Source organism: Prenolepis imparis, unplaced genomic scaffold (assembly GCF_030444845.1).
Source record: "Prenolepis imparis isolate NDT839.2.m4 unplaced genomic scaffold, iyPreImpa1.0 SCAF_4, whole genome shotgun sequence".
Lineage (NCBI taxonomy): Eukaryota > Metazoa > Arthropoda > Insecta > Hymenoptera > Formicidae > Prenolepis > Prenolepis imparis.
Genome location: NW_028141162.1, coordinates 7,129,380 through 7,144,530, shown reverse-complemented (window position 1 = coordinate 7,144,530; position 15,151 = coordinate 7,129,380). Strand labels below are relative to the sequence as shown.

Here is a 15,151-nt window from a genome sequence, read left to right as displayed (position 1 = left end):
GAACTCAGTACTAATTATCGCTCACAATAAAAAAAAAACGCTATAAAAATAATGTTATAAAAATTAAAATAATAATATATTTTAAATAATATGTTATAATACTTTAAACTCGATTAATATTTTTGACAGTTATCAGCTGATTTCTGTCAAAAAACATTAATCGAGAATAAGATATAACACATTATTTACAACATATTACTATTTTAATTTTCTACCATATTATTATTTACAATTTTTTTAAATATGTTATAAAAATTAAAATAATATGTTTTAAATAATATGTTATAATATTTTTGACAGTTAACAGCAGATTTCTGTCAAAAATATAACATATTATTTACAACATGTTACTATTTTAATTTTTTATCATATTATTTAAAGCAAATTAACGCTTTAAGCAGCTGATTTCTGTGAAAAAACTATTAATCAAGTTTAAACAACTTTATATTAATTTTTTTTAAATATTCTTTTTAACATAAAATCGAAGAATGGCGCGCGCGTAGCGCGCGCTTATGTTGTTCTAGTATTTGAAATTCTTGGATCTCCTTTGAAGCAAGTCAATTGACGATCGAAAGAGTGGAAAAATGTAAGAAGAAAATAACCGAAAACAAGATCGATATTAAAAAGAAGCAAACAGATTCGATATTTCAATATTTTGACAATTAGAAAATGCAATAATATCAACACACAAGTATATTCAGCGTAGTTAAGTACATACTTATATACTCTATGTATACATGTGTGTATGTATATAGATCGACCATTACGCGGGAGCATCGCTGCGAGGTATTATTCGATTTTTAATCGATTCTGTTGTTTGATATTGTTCAAACACAAGCATACATCCACGATTAAAATGTATTTTTCATGAACAGATGCTATTTGCAATATGCTAAATTTGATTGATAGCCGATTAATAAAGTTATCATTAAGATATCTCCGTAATACAGATGAATTTCATAATGTATAATATATAAAGCGAAATATATATAATTTTCAATATTCAAATTTTAATAGATTAAAAATATAATTCATTCAAAAATAAGACATTCGTTATTAATATTAACAAATTCGAGAAATATTAAAAACAATAATACACAAAAATATCGTTTATTCAATTGTGTTTATATTAAAAGTTTATAATATACATATGTATAGTTAATAAAAAATAGAGTAACAGTGACAGCAAGACTTAAACTCTGTCATAAATCTGAGAGCCATACCTATATTTTTGATCTGCATTATATCATCATAACGTGAAGAAACTTTAACAGAGAATACAGTAGTCTGACCACGTTTTGTGCCAGACAGTAATACGTCCGACTCACCTAGTAGGCAATGCGTTAGATGAACGTGCCTAGTGTCTAAGCGAGTTCTTTCGGAAATTATAAATTGTAATGACTCATCACGTACTAATAAATATTTATACAATTTTTTTTGTAATATACGTAAATTGTAGTACTTAATTCTTTTGCAGAAAAAAAGCAGATTGTTATAATAAATCGTATGAATAAGAACAATATAAAATTCGTTTCTTTTCCAAAATTTAATACAATTTTTTCGTTACTTTGAAATAAATCTTTCCTTGATAAAAAATATCTCAAAATATTAAATTTTTTAATTAATTAGAAAAATTAATTTCTCTCTCTCTCTCTCTCTCTCTCTCTTTCCCCCCTTTATATTATATTATATATATATATATATATATATATATATATATACAATATGTATATATGTATACATATACATATGTATATTCAAAATATACTGTATTTTTGAAAAAGAGAAAGTTTGCAAAATATTGATTAAAACAAAAATATAAAAATAAAACAAATATTGATTATCATCATGAAAGAAGTTATTGCAAGAAATGGATTTAATTATAACAATATTGACAAAATTATTAATCCACGATGGGATATGAATTTGTATGTTTTTATTCTCACAGAAATAAAAACGAGATTAGAAACTGAGCATAATGTGGAATTCATTAATTTATAATCGGTATATTTAAATCAGCGTTATAATTAGATAAATTAATTGTCGGCACCGTTTAAATGTTTCTTCATAGTATCATAAACACGCATAAACACAAATGCCCGTTCAAAAGAGTGAAAAGTCTTATCAACTATTATTCGGTTGTTGTAGACAGGGATGTGCATTATTTGAAATAGATGCATTTAAAATGAAAATATAAAATTTAAAATGCCTATTTTTGTATTTTGCATTTAAAATACATGTTTTCAAAAACTATTTTACATTTACATTTAAATGGTTTTTATATTACCCATTTTTTATTTCAAATGCATTTTTCTTGCAAACTAAAAATTAATCGAGATATCAATAATATGTATGTATAACAATCAACATGTTATTAAAGAAGTCATTAAGTAAATATTATTTATAAACAATAATAAACATTTTTTTGTAATTCCACATGTAAATATACATATTTTTTATTTTTTGTTTTAAAAGTATAGAAAGTTTATAAAGTTTATAAAAATTTAATAAAGAAATAAGAATTTAAATATAAGTAATAATTGTGAGAAGTAAATAATAAAAAATAAGAATTTAAATAAATAAATAAATAAATAAGTATATATATATATATATATGTATATATATATACTTATTTATTTATTATTTACATACTTATATAAATGTAAATATTTGAAGAAACCATTTTTATTTCAAAAAATCATTTTAAAAATGCCTATTTTCCATTTTCTATTTTAAATGGGTGTCTAAAAAGCATTTTGCATTTTTAAATGGAAAGCTTCCAACTATTTTGCATTTTCTATTTATGGATTTGGACACCCATTTTTCACATCCCTGGTTTTAGATCAGCAAAAGAAACAAAGACTACGAAGATTAATTTTACCGATAAAAAATGATTACGGACACTCAACTGGCCTAGTAAGTTGCGTAATCGTTGTCGTACATGCTTTTCTATTCGCGACCGAAAGTTTCAAATGAAAGATATTATACTTGCTTCTCTCGATTGTAGACGATTTGGATAAAAGTGGCTAGCGGGAGATTAATCGGCAAGTTAACTTAGTTTTGCCCTTCTTTCGTGGAGTGACCTTACCGTAATCACGCGGCGAAACAATTTTTTTACCTTGAGCGGTAGTCAAACTTATCTCTGAAATTAGCAGTTTGTTTAAAAAATTTTGATATGTGTATAATAGATAGAAAGGGGAAAAGTTTTGTGTCTTTTTTTCTCAAAAAGTTCTAGAGTTTCTGATGTATTTCAGAAAAAATTACAAGAATCTAAAGAGTAACTCTAAAATAGGAAATCCGAAAATATCGAATGACATCCCTACATTTTTTATGTAAAAAAATAATAACTTTCTTTACTTTAATTGATTCGAATAAAGGATTGAGTTATAATACTTTTTAATAACATTCCGCATTATTCAACATTTATAAAAAATGCTACATTTAAGAAAAGTTTTAATTTACAAGCACATAGAAAAATTTTCTCATTCGAAAACTGATGTACATACATATCTTCAGATTTTTTTCATTTTAAATCATATAGTTATGATATAAAAGCAAGATGTCATTTATACGTTTTTAGTGGATTAGAACTGCAACACACTGAACACATTATGTGCCAACTTAGTTTGTCTCTCGCAATTTTGAAGCAATTCTAGCGTTAATTAAAACGAGTAGCGTCGTTAGTTGCAGAGAGGCATTCTTTCTGCACACGCATTATTTCGACTCGGTGAAATTCAGATTTATTATTAGTTTGTGTTGGAAGAGACCGCGTTACGACGTATTACTTCATATTTCTGGATTAAGCTTCCCCTCTACTATGGGAAGCTACGCACGAAACAGTCGCTTATCATGCATCTTTTATATACGCGCCATTTCCTGCTCCGAATTTTTCCGTCTTTTGAGTCATACATTGATCGCTGTTCATTTGCATAAGCATAAAAAATGTAATTTATTTTAACGTAATGTAAAAAATGAAAAATTTAATAAAAAATTATTTATTCGCATACGATACTACGCAATAGATGAGCTTCGTGTAAACTTGTAATTAATGTATCATAATAGAAAGATAATTTTGAAAAAATTGAAGTTTGTTCGAGTTCACTGATTACTTCTTTACACGTTATCCTAAATTATTGCACTAAATGTATACGTGTATATATATGTACGTGTTTAAATATGCGCATAGTATAAATTTGTTACAAACGAAACGAGGTCATCCTACTATAAAGATATCCTGAATATTGACACCCGATGAGGAAATCGAATTTCTGTAACTAGCTCTCTCTCTCTCTCTCTCTCTCTCTCTCTCTCTCTCTCTCTCTCTCTCTCTCTCTCTCTCTCTCTCTCTCTCTCTCTCTCTCTCTCTCTCTGATTTGACACAAAACATACTCTAAATAATTCATATTTAATTATAGCCCGTTCCTTGGCGAATGATCAAATTTACTTTGGCTGTTTACTCAGGCTATCTATCGATATAAGATCAACATAATAAGTCGAATCATGACTTTTTATAAGCAAACTCGTAAATATGTAAATTCTCGGAAAACATAATTTAGTCGAAACGGAGCAAATGAATAAATCACATATAGGTTCGTGCACATGCGCGCGTACGTACATATAGGCGTATAATTATTAAATATTTCAATAAAATAACCTATAAACTGTTAAAGTTAAAAGTACAATTTTAATAGTTTAGCCAATAGATTTTGAATATTGTACGATACAGCAAATTGTGAATACATTAATTATATTTCCGCACTTATTGTTGATAAAGTATGTAAAAAATTATAAAAATTATACAAACAGAAAATTGCTGTAAATCGCACTTTGCATATTGTGTGTGTGTGTGTGTGTATGTGTCGACGTATTTCTGTAACAAACAGAACATACTTCAATACTTCCAATGAAGTGTTATAATTAATTTAAAATCTTACGATTACTATATAGCAACATTCTAGAAAAAGAATTTATATGAGGGAATTTATATGAGGGAATTTATATGATCGCAGTGTATTCTCTCGTATCTATAACCATGTCATTAATAATTATTTGCACAGAGTTCATTCTTTTATTTCAAATAATAAGTTAATGCTCGTACGTTTTTAATTAGACGTTTTCTCGCTCTGTAATTCACGATAAATGAACAATTCGTTTGTAACGCGGGAATAGATTCTATATAAAAAGTGTAAGTACTTAGAAAGTTATGAGGCCCTCCGTAATCCTCGACATTATTGCAACTCCGTAATTCTGACAACCCGAGGATAAGTTCGATAATAACGATAGAAATGTTATGGCAGGTGGTGGTCTTTTCTAAGTTAGTGTCGTACATATAAGAGTCGTAATAATAAAATTCACATTAATCTTTCACGAAACGTTCAAGAAAGGCGAGAAGGAAGATGAAACGAGATAGACGCTCATCGTGCTTCAACCCGCGACTGCGGAACTATTTATGACTCCAGTCCATTTGTCGAACGTCACGAGGGATTTCCGGAAATTGCTTTAAACGCGTAATAGCACGTCCGCTTTCAGAGTTTACCAGCTGCCATAATAAAAACGATAATATTGTCCGCGATGGTACCACCGGCGTGCGTGACTATTGTAAATCAACGAAAACGATCAGTAGACGCCGGTAAATAGACATTTCTTAGCTCGGATGCAAAGCAACTTTCTGTAATTACATTCAAATCATACATCCTAAAATAAATTTCTATTAAACTCTACATCGATTATTACATTCTATGAAAAGTACGATCTAGTGAAGGATATCGCGAAATTATACACCATTTTGATATATTTCGAGTAATCTCTGTTGTGAGTTATCTCTATTGTGTATTTCTGAAGCATTTAAAATGCAACGAACAGGCTTTTGTATAACAAATAATTAAAAAATATTAACGAAATACATAAAATGTATATATACAAGAATAAAATTAAATTTAAATATTTAGTTTAAATTTTTATAACACGCGCAAATTGCAATTTGAATAAGTAAATTGGATTCAAATAAAATGAATTGTTATCAACACTAATGATTACTTTGCGTGTAGTTCGATCATAATAATTAAGGACGTGCAATTTACAACAAAATGCAGAGGCAATTATTTACACTTAGCGTGATAACAGTATGACCTGAAGTCATTTCTGGTACCGTCTAAATTCTTCTGCAAGTTTGGTGTACGTTTTAGCAAAGCTGAAATTATTAACCGCAACTTCCCTATTGTGTCTCGTGCAGAACTGGGTGACATAATTAAGAGGAGTCGTTGACTAGCACGTGACTCGACCTCGGTACAGCCTGGCACATACATTTTCAGACATGCAAACTGTGAAACCGACGTGTCGTCTTAGGTTTAGTTTGAATTTAGATCTAGTTACAAATTTGCATTACAGAATAGATTGCCATTTTTCCACTAAATTAAGAGACATTCTCGCGCATTTGTCTACATTTTTAGTGTCTATTGCTTATTTAAAAAAAAAGAGAAAGCAATGTAATCCAAAAATGTCTAAATAAAATTAAATTAAAGAAAACATTTCTACCTAAAAACATTCTTTCCTAAGTTATATATAAACATTCTTGAAAATTCAAGATATGTTTCTGTATGTTTATAACGAGTGTATAACAATTTTTTTCTCTTTTATATATATTGGAATTTGCTCTGAAAATTAAGGCAAAAAGATATATATATGTCTCGCTAATATTTAGCGAAAAAATTACACGTGTAATCACAAATGTGTTTTTGATGCACGAGTTTCATCGCGAAATTGAGACACTTCATAGATGGGTTTTAAATGCACGGAAGCATACCGGTGCATTAACCAGCGCGACACGTTGATGCAAACGCGAGAATACAGATGTGTTACAAACAAGACTCTTTTAACATTGCTCTTAATACCAACGTAACGCGGCGCGGTTTAGTGCGAACATGTTTATTCAGTAGTTCGCTATAAAGAGGAACATCCGCAATGCGCGGAAATAGACGACGATACCATCCAGAGATGAGAAACTTTAAAAGCGCAGAAGTTTAGAGTGAGTGAGAAAAAGACACAATGTGAATGGGCGGTCAGAGGTAACTAGCGAGGGTAACGAAGGGAACCAGCCTGCGACTATCGCATCCTGTAAATCATGTATAATTGTAATTTATACCGCGCATCATCCTATGTTAATTATAACGGGGCGCAGCGTCACGCCTCGGCCACGACAAAACGAGTTTACGAACGCACCGCAACGGCAGGATTTACGAGCTTCGCGGAGGGAGAATCCTCTCGCAATGAGAGTGTTCGGTCTCGAATATTCTCTCTTTTCTTTTCATTCGCGTTTTCTTTTATATATATATGTGTGTGTTTCGGAGAATGTAGTTGAAACGATCATGTTCTTTATACAAAAATATCCGATTTAAAATAAATACGACAACTAGAGATATTAAAGTTGCAAAGAATTTTAATACATCTCAATATAGAATAGAAATGTTGAGAGTAGAAATCACGGGATTAATTATTAACATATAAAAAGTAAAATTCATGCATGCAATGGCTGTCAAGATAAGGAAACAGAAATAAAATGTAAAATATAATCTATTAATAAGTTTATCTATCTTGCAAATTGCAAGCAAAATGAGATGACAGCAGAAACCGAGAGAAGAGTAAATCCTGCAAATATTTGATATTATAGATTAATTTCACAGCATAATATTTTATAAAGTACTACACGTAAAACCGTCATGCGACCTGTGAAAAAGTGAAACTTAAATATTCATAAAGAATAAAAAGAAACTATTGAAATATTTTGAATGAGAGAAGGATACACTCTGTAAGATTTTTAAAGTTAAAAATAATAATAAGAATTCTATATAACCATTAGCTATATGCAATATATATAAATATACTTTTTAAAAAACAAGATATTGTAAAATCAAACAAAATTGTTTATGGACAAATATGTGCTTAAAAAGATGTAAATAAACCGACTCAGTGTTATTCGAAAAATTGGAAATATAGATCAAAACAGCGGTTTTTGGATAATACATTATGAAAGATGATCTACGTTTTAATATTCTATTAAGAAGAAAGAGACATTGAACAAAGACATATCTACAGAAATAATATGTGAAAAAATTTTAAGATCTATCAAGAACTTTGTGTACAGTGTCAAAAACAATAATAATATAATACACATACATATACACACACGCACACATGTATATTAATAATAGAATTTCTGTGAAACGTCTCTCAAAAATTTTATTTTTATATATATTTATATATATTTCTATATACATAAATTATTATTTAATTTTACTTGAATTAATATACCGATTTTTAGATAGATGTATTTCCGGTAATAGCACAATTTTTTAATACAATATAATTTAAATAATTATATAATTAAATTATTTTTTATTTTAGCTAGTATTAATAATAAATGTATTTTTTTGGAAAAATACATTAATAAACTTTGTGATATTTCATCTCACTTTGGAAGATCAAAGTTAGACATGAAACTGCTATTTATCCCTGGAAAAAGGTTAACGAAAACCGATGTTATCAGTATGAAATACATCGTTGGAGAACCACGCAATATTTTACCTCGCGCTACGACCATCTTTTTTTCGTATTCGACGATATCGAGAAGTATAACGAGATTTCAGGATCGATGACGCTAACGGTGGGCGCCATCATCGAATTTGCTAACGAGACCCGTGACGATACCCGCGCCATCGACTCAGCGGAACTGTCATTAAAAAAAGCCAGTTATAGCGGGCCGTCCATAGCCGGGGGAAAAACACGCGGTTCCGGCGATTGCGGCAAACGAAGCCACTTTGAAATGGCGAACATAATCGATACGTCTGCCGTACGGGCAAACGAAACGGATGGAAAAAGTTGGACGCGGATTAAGCCGCGCGGCGCGCAATGTCGTTGACAATTCAGCGAGGTGAAAATGTTTTGCCGACGTATCTGGTTGCACCAGCTGTTCCATATATATAGCGCCGCCACATTGATAACCACGCGTGTATCGGGAAAGATAATTCGATGTGTAACGAATTGCTCTTTGACGAACTTTCGTCTCTCGTGTGCCGTTGTGACCATATCGACCAAACGATTCGACGTTGAATCGATATTGGTGATACTTTGCATATCGCTCTGCGGTATGAAATATTCAATCATCTCCAATGATCGATATATTTATTCTTGCTTTAATGTGAATTATCCTTTTCTAAAATAGATATGTAAAGTCGATACTCGCATATACTGTTGACGCTTTTCCGCGATGCTCATTGGCTATCAAGATTCGCGTTGTGCGTTATTACATTCGTAGCATCGAGAGACGGTATCATCGCGAGCTATGTGAACCTAGCACCCGACTTTTTAAAAATTAAATTTTTAAAACGGAAAATGATAGCATTTTGTTTGTAGTTGTTTGTAGTAACAATAATTTCGTTTGTAGTTTTATCAATTAATAAATAAAAAAAATTGTTTTAATGACTCGCACCCGACATTGAGATATCGCAAATCCGCTTGCGCAGTTTTCTTTAGAATCGTTTGTAGTTGTTTGTAGTGATTTTCCTTTCGTTTGTAGTTGAGCGGTTCAAAAGTTATAAACAATTGTTTATTCGTTCAAGAGATAAATTTGTTAATTTTAAAGATATCGCAAATCCGCTGGCGCAGTCTTCTTTAAAATCGTTTGTAGTTGTTTGTAGTGATTTTCCTTTCATTTGTAGTTGAGCGGTTCAAAAGTTAACAATTGTTTATAACTTTTGAACCGCTCAACTACAAACGAAAGGAAAATCACTACAAACAACTACAAACAATTCTAAAGAAGACTGCGCAAGCGGATTTGAAAAAATCTTAAAAATTGACAAAGTTAGCTCTTGGATGAATAAACAATTGTTTATAACTTTTGAACCGCTCAACTACAAATGAAAGGAAAATCACTACAAACAACTACAAACAATTCTAAAGAAGACTGCGCAAACGGATTTGCGATATATTTAAAATTAACAAATTTACCTCTTGGGCGAATAAATAATTGTTTATAATATTTGAACCGCTCAACTACAAACGAAAGGAAAATCACTACAAACGATTCTAAAGAAGATTGCGCAAGCGGATTTGCGATATCTTTAAAATTAACAAATTTACCTCTTGGACGAATAAACAATTGTTTATAATATTTGAACCGCTCAACTACAAACAAAAGGAAAATCACTACAAACAACTACAAACGATTCTAAAGAAGAGTGCGCAAGCGGATTTGGAAAATCTTAAAAATTGACAAAGTTAGCTCTTGGATGAATAAACAATTGTTTATAACTTTTGAACCGCTCAACTACAAACGAAAGAAAAATCACTACAAACAACTACAAACGATTCTAAAGAAAACTGCGCAAGCGGATTTGAAAAATCTTAAAAATTGACAAAGTTAGCTCTTGGATGAATAAACAATTGTTTATAACTTTTGAACCGTTCAACTACAAACAAAAAGAAAATCACCACAAACAACTACAAACAATTCTAAAGAAGACTGCGCAAGCTTTTTTGCGATATCTTTAAAATTAACAAATTTACCTCTTGGACGAATAAATAATTGTTTATAATATTTGAACCGCTCAACTACAAACGAAAGGAAAATCACTACAAACAACTACAAACGATTCTAAAGAAGACTGCGCAAGCGGATTTGCGATATCTCAATGTCAGGTGCGAGTCATTAAAAAAAATTTTTTTATTTATTAATTGATAAAACTACAAACGAAATTACTGTTACTACAAACAACTACAAACAAAATGCTATCATTTTCCATTTAAAAAAATTAATTTTTTAAAAGTCGGGTGCTAGGTTCACATAGCTAAAGTGTCGTTTATAATTCTAGACTGTTGAATCTCGATTCATACTACTTCAAAAAGTCTGACTAATTTTAAACTGTACTACTAAACATTGAAATAGATTTTAATTTGTTAAAATCTGTTATTTTGCTCTTTAATAAACTATTAGACTAATATATTACACATAATTAATAAAGTTCCATTTAAAAATTAGCACTGTTAATCTTGATTTATACTACTTGAAATAGGCCGACTAATTTTGAATTATACCACTAGGAACGAAAAAGTTGATTATTTCTTATAACCTCTTCTTCTGTGTAATAAATTCATAAATTAGTATGTCACATAGTATCGTTTATAATTACATATATACTGTTGAATATCGATTCATATTACTTCAAAAAGTCTGACTAATTTTAAACTGTACTACTGATCATAAAGTTAGGTTTTTATTTCTTAAAATCTGTTATTTTGCTTTCTAATACATTCTTAGACTAATATATTACACATAATTAATAATTCCATTCAAAACTTAGCACTGTTTAATCTTGATAAATTTAAATGTTTTCTGCTATTAACTTTAAATATTTTTGTTAATAAATATATATATTTATTTATTAATATTATATATATATGTGTGTATATATATGTATATATATATATATATATATAAAATATTAATAAATAAATATATATATATATTTTTTATTAATAAAAATATTTAAAGAAATTAATAGCAGAAAACATTTAAGTTTATCAAGATTAAACAGTGCTAATTTTTAAATGAAACTATTAATTATGTGTAATATATTAGTCTAAGAATATATTAGAAAGCAAAATAACAGATTTTAAGAAATTAAAATCTAACTTTATGTTCAGTAGTACAGTTTAAAATTAGTCAGACTTTTTGAAGTAGTAAGGATCGAAATTCAACAGTCTATAATTATAAACGACGTCGTAGCTATGTGAACCTAGCACCGACTTTTTAAAAATTAATTTTTTAAAACGGAAAATGATAGCATTTCGTTTGTAGTTGTTTGTAGTAACAATATTTTTGTTTGTAGTTTTATCAATTAATAAATAAAAAAAAATTTTTTAATGACGCACCCGACATTGAGATATCGCAAATCCGCTCGCGCAGTCTTCTTTAGAATCGTTTGTAGTTGTTTGTAGTGATTTTCCTTTCGTTTGTAGTTGAGCGGTTCAAAAGTTATAAACAATTGTTTATTCATTCAATAGCTAACTTTGTCAATTTTTAAGATTTTTCAAATCCGCTTGCGCAGTCTTCTTTAAAATCGTTTGTAGTTGTTTGTAGTGATTTTCCTTTCGTTTGTAGTTGAGCGGTTCAAAAGTTAACAATTGTTTATAACTTTTAAACCGCTCAACTATAAACGAAAGGAAAAGCATTACAAACAATTACAAACAATTCTAAAGAAGACTGCGCAAGCGGATTTGAAAAATCTTAAAAATTGACAAAATTAGCTCTTGGACAAATAAACAATTGTTTATAACTTTTGAACCGCGCAACTACAAACGAAAGGAAAATCACTACAAACAACTACAAACGATTCTAAAAAAGGCTGCGCAAGCGGATTTGTGATATCTCAATGTCAGATTCGAGTCATTTAAAAAATTTTTTTTATTTATTAATTGATAAAACTACAAACGAAATTATTGTTACTACAAACAACTACAAACAAAATGCTATTATTTTCCGTTTTAAAAAATTAATTTTTAAAAAGTCGGGTGCTAGGTTCATATAGCTATCATCGCGAGGGTTAGCAGTTTGACAACTTGTTTAAAATAAAATAAAATAAAATAATATTAGTTTTAAATTAATATGTTATAATATACCTTAACCGCGATTAACATTTCTTGACAAAAATCAGCTGATAACTATCAAAAATATTAATCAAGTTTAAAGTATTATAACATATTATTTAAAACATATTATTTTATTTAATTTTATTTTGAACAAACTGTTAAACTACTAACCCTCACGATGATAGCCTCTCGATGTTACGAATATAACGCACAATGCAAATCGAAACAGTCGATCAGCGAAAAAGATGCAACAATACTTGCGAGAATCGACTTACAATTAACATGCCTTTTTTAGAAAGATGTTATAATATTTTAAATTCGATTAATATTTTTGACAATTATTAGCTCATTTTTGCCAAAAAATTTTAATCGCGGATAAGATATCATAACATATTATTTAAAATATATTATTATTTTTAATATTTTCAACATATATACACTCTCCATTATCGCTATAGAAATTATATAAATTATATAAAATAAACAATTTCTCACTCACCGATACGTGCAATAACGGAGTTGTAGTACACACCACATTGATCTGAAAACAAAATATTCAAATTATACATATATATACATATGTGTGTGTCGATCTCATAAACAATGCAGTTTAGAAAAAATGTTTTATTTTGCATACCTCGTAGTTGCCCCGATGTCACCAGATGCCTCCCTGGGCCTCCTTCTCCTCTCTTGGTCCTTCGTAGCACTCGCGAAAATACGAATAATTACGATTGCCCGACATTTTACACGGCACTCACGACACGCGAAACTTTACACGGCATTCGCGACACGACGCTCGAATCGCACTGTGTATCGCAATGCTACCTGTAACAAATAAAATACATACATATATTAGAATCTTATTATTTCACATTATAACATACACAATATAAATATGTAAGCTAGAATTAACGATAAATATATCCACGGATCGCAACACATTCGCGCGCACGACAACAGATTAAGTTGGGTTATGTTGGCAAGAGATTTTGCATCGAATTTTTCGCGAAATATGCGTTTCGAACAATTACGACTACATATTAACGTTGAAATTATGATATGCGATTGATAAATATTACAGTACAAAGGTTAGAAATCGTTTCTAACGATAATGCTTACTAATTAATCACAGCGGGACGCAGCTCCAACTGCTGATACTCGCGGCGTTTCAATAATGGCCGAGGCTACGAACATCGGCAACTTCAGTCTAATAGCGCGCGCGCGATACTATATACATGACTTCATATTAATAATTAATTAAAACTCGAAGGAGATTCGTTTGAAAAGATATAGCATTAGAAAGACAAAATATTAATCAAGAATAAGGTATTATAACATATTATTTACAATTACTGTTTTATAACTTTTACCATAGTATTATTTTAAAATTTAATTAGCAAATTATAATATACACAATATAAATATAAATATGTAAGTTAGAATATTTAATTAGCAAATTTTCGTTTTGTTAATATTTTTTTACAGAAATCAGCTGATTAAAACGTTAATTTGCTAATTAATTTTTAAAATAATAATATGTTATAAAAATTAAAATAATAATATGATTTAAATAATATGTTATAATACTTTAAACTCGATTAATATCTTTGACAGTTATCAGCTGTATTCTGTCAAAAAATATTAATCGAATTTAATGTATTATAACATATTATTTACAACTTATTACTATTTTAATATTTTTAACATATTATTATTTTAAAATTTAATTAGCATATAACGCTTTATTATCAGCTAATTTCTATCAAAAAATATTAACAAAGCGTCAATTTGCTATTTAAATTTTTAAATAATAATGTGTGTGAAGCTGGCGTATAATTTCGGAGAAACTCGTAAATAATGAGTTCTAGCTTTATCTTTAATAGTAGAACTACTGAAAATAATGAATCATATTTTTATTAAATTTATATAAATTACTAAACTCAAATATATTATATATTAGAGATCTAATGCTATATTGGTAGCTCAACAACCTACATGGTTTTGATATGGTAGTATCGAATCTCGTAAATCAACTTATTGTTAGACAAACTAATGCAAACTGTTCTCTTATTTAATGTATGCACTTCTGCGCGCTGGAGAACAGTGTGTCGCGATTAACACTCGTACAAACGAGGCGATGGACACCGATAATAAATAATCGCAAGATGCGCGCCCGCGTAATCTAATGAGAAAGAAAGGGGAAATAATAGGTAGACCATTGTCCGTTCAATTCGATATTCTCATTATATCCGTTATATATTCGCGCGATTTTAAAAAACATTTGAGATATGCCGATATTTAATTAAGAGATTTATGCCTATATGCCTATTTAATTTTTCGCAATATTTAGTTAAATATAAATATTAAATAAATAAAATAAATAGACTCACCGGTCGATGCATCGCCATCTCGCCATCCATCTATCCCGCGATGTTAGAAGATATTCGCAGCACTTAAAACTGCGCGAAATAATGGGTAGATCGAGACATTAGTTCGTTGCTAGATTCGA

General features: G+C 29.4%; 1 long non-coding RNA gene across 1 annotated transcript in view; it reads right to left on the bottom strand.

The window, feature by feature from the left end:
• The window catches only part of LOC145934993 (uncharacterized), a 130,550-nt gene extending 117,168 nt beyond the window's left edge, over positions 1-13,382 (bottom strand). The window contains exons 1-2 of the long non-coding RNA XR_014425142.1: positions 13,280-13,382; positions 13,142-13,183 (exon numbers count right to left, since the gene is read on the bottom strand). This is a non-coding gene — a long non-coding RNA (uncharacterized LOC145934993). The remainder of the gene's footprint in view (positions 1-13,141; positions 13,184-13,279) is intronic.
• Positions 13,383-15,151: the final 1,769 nt, after the last annotated feature.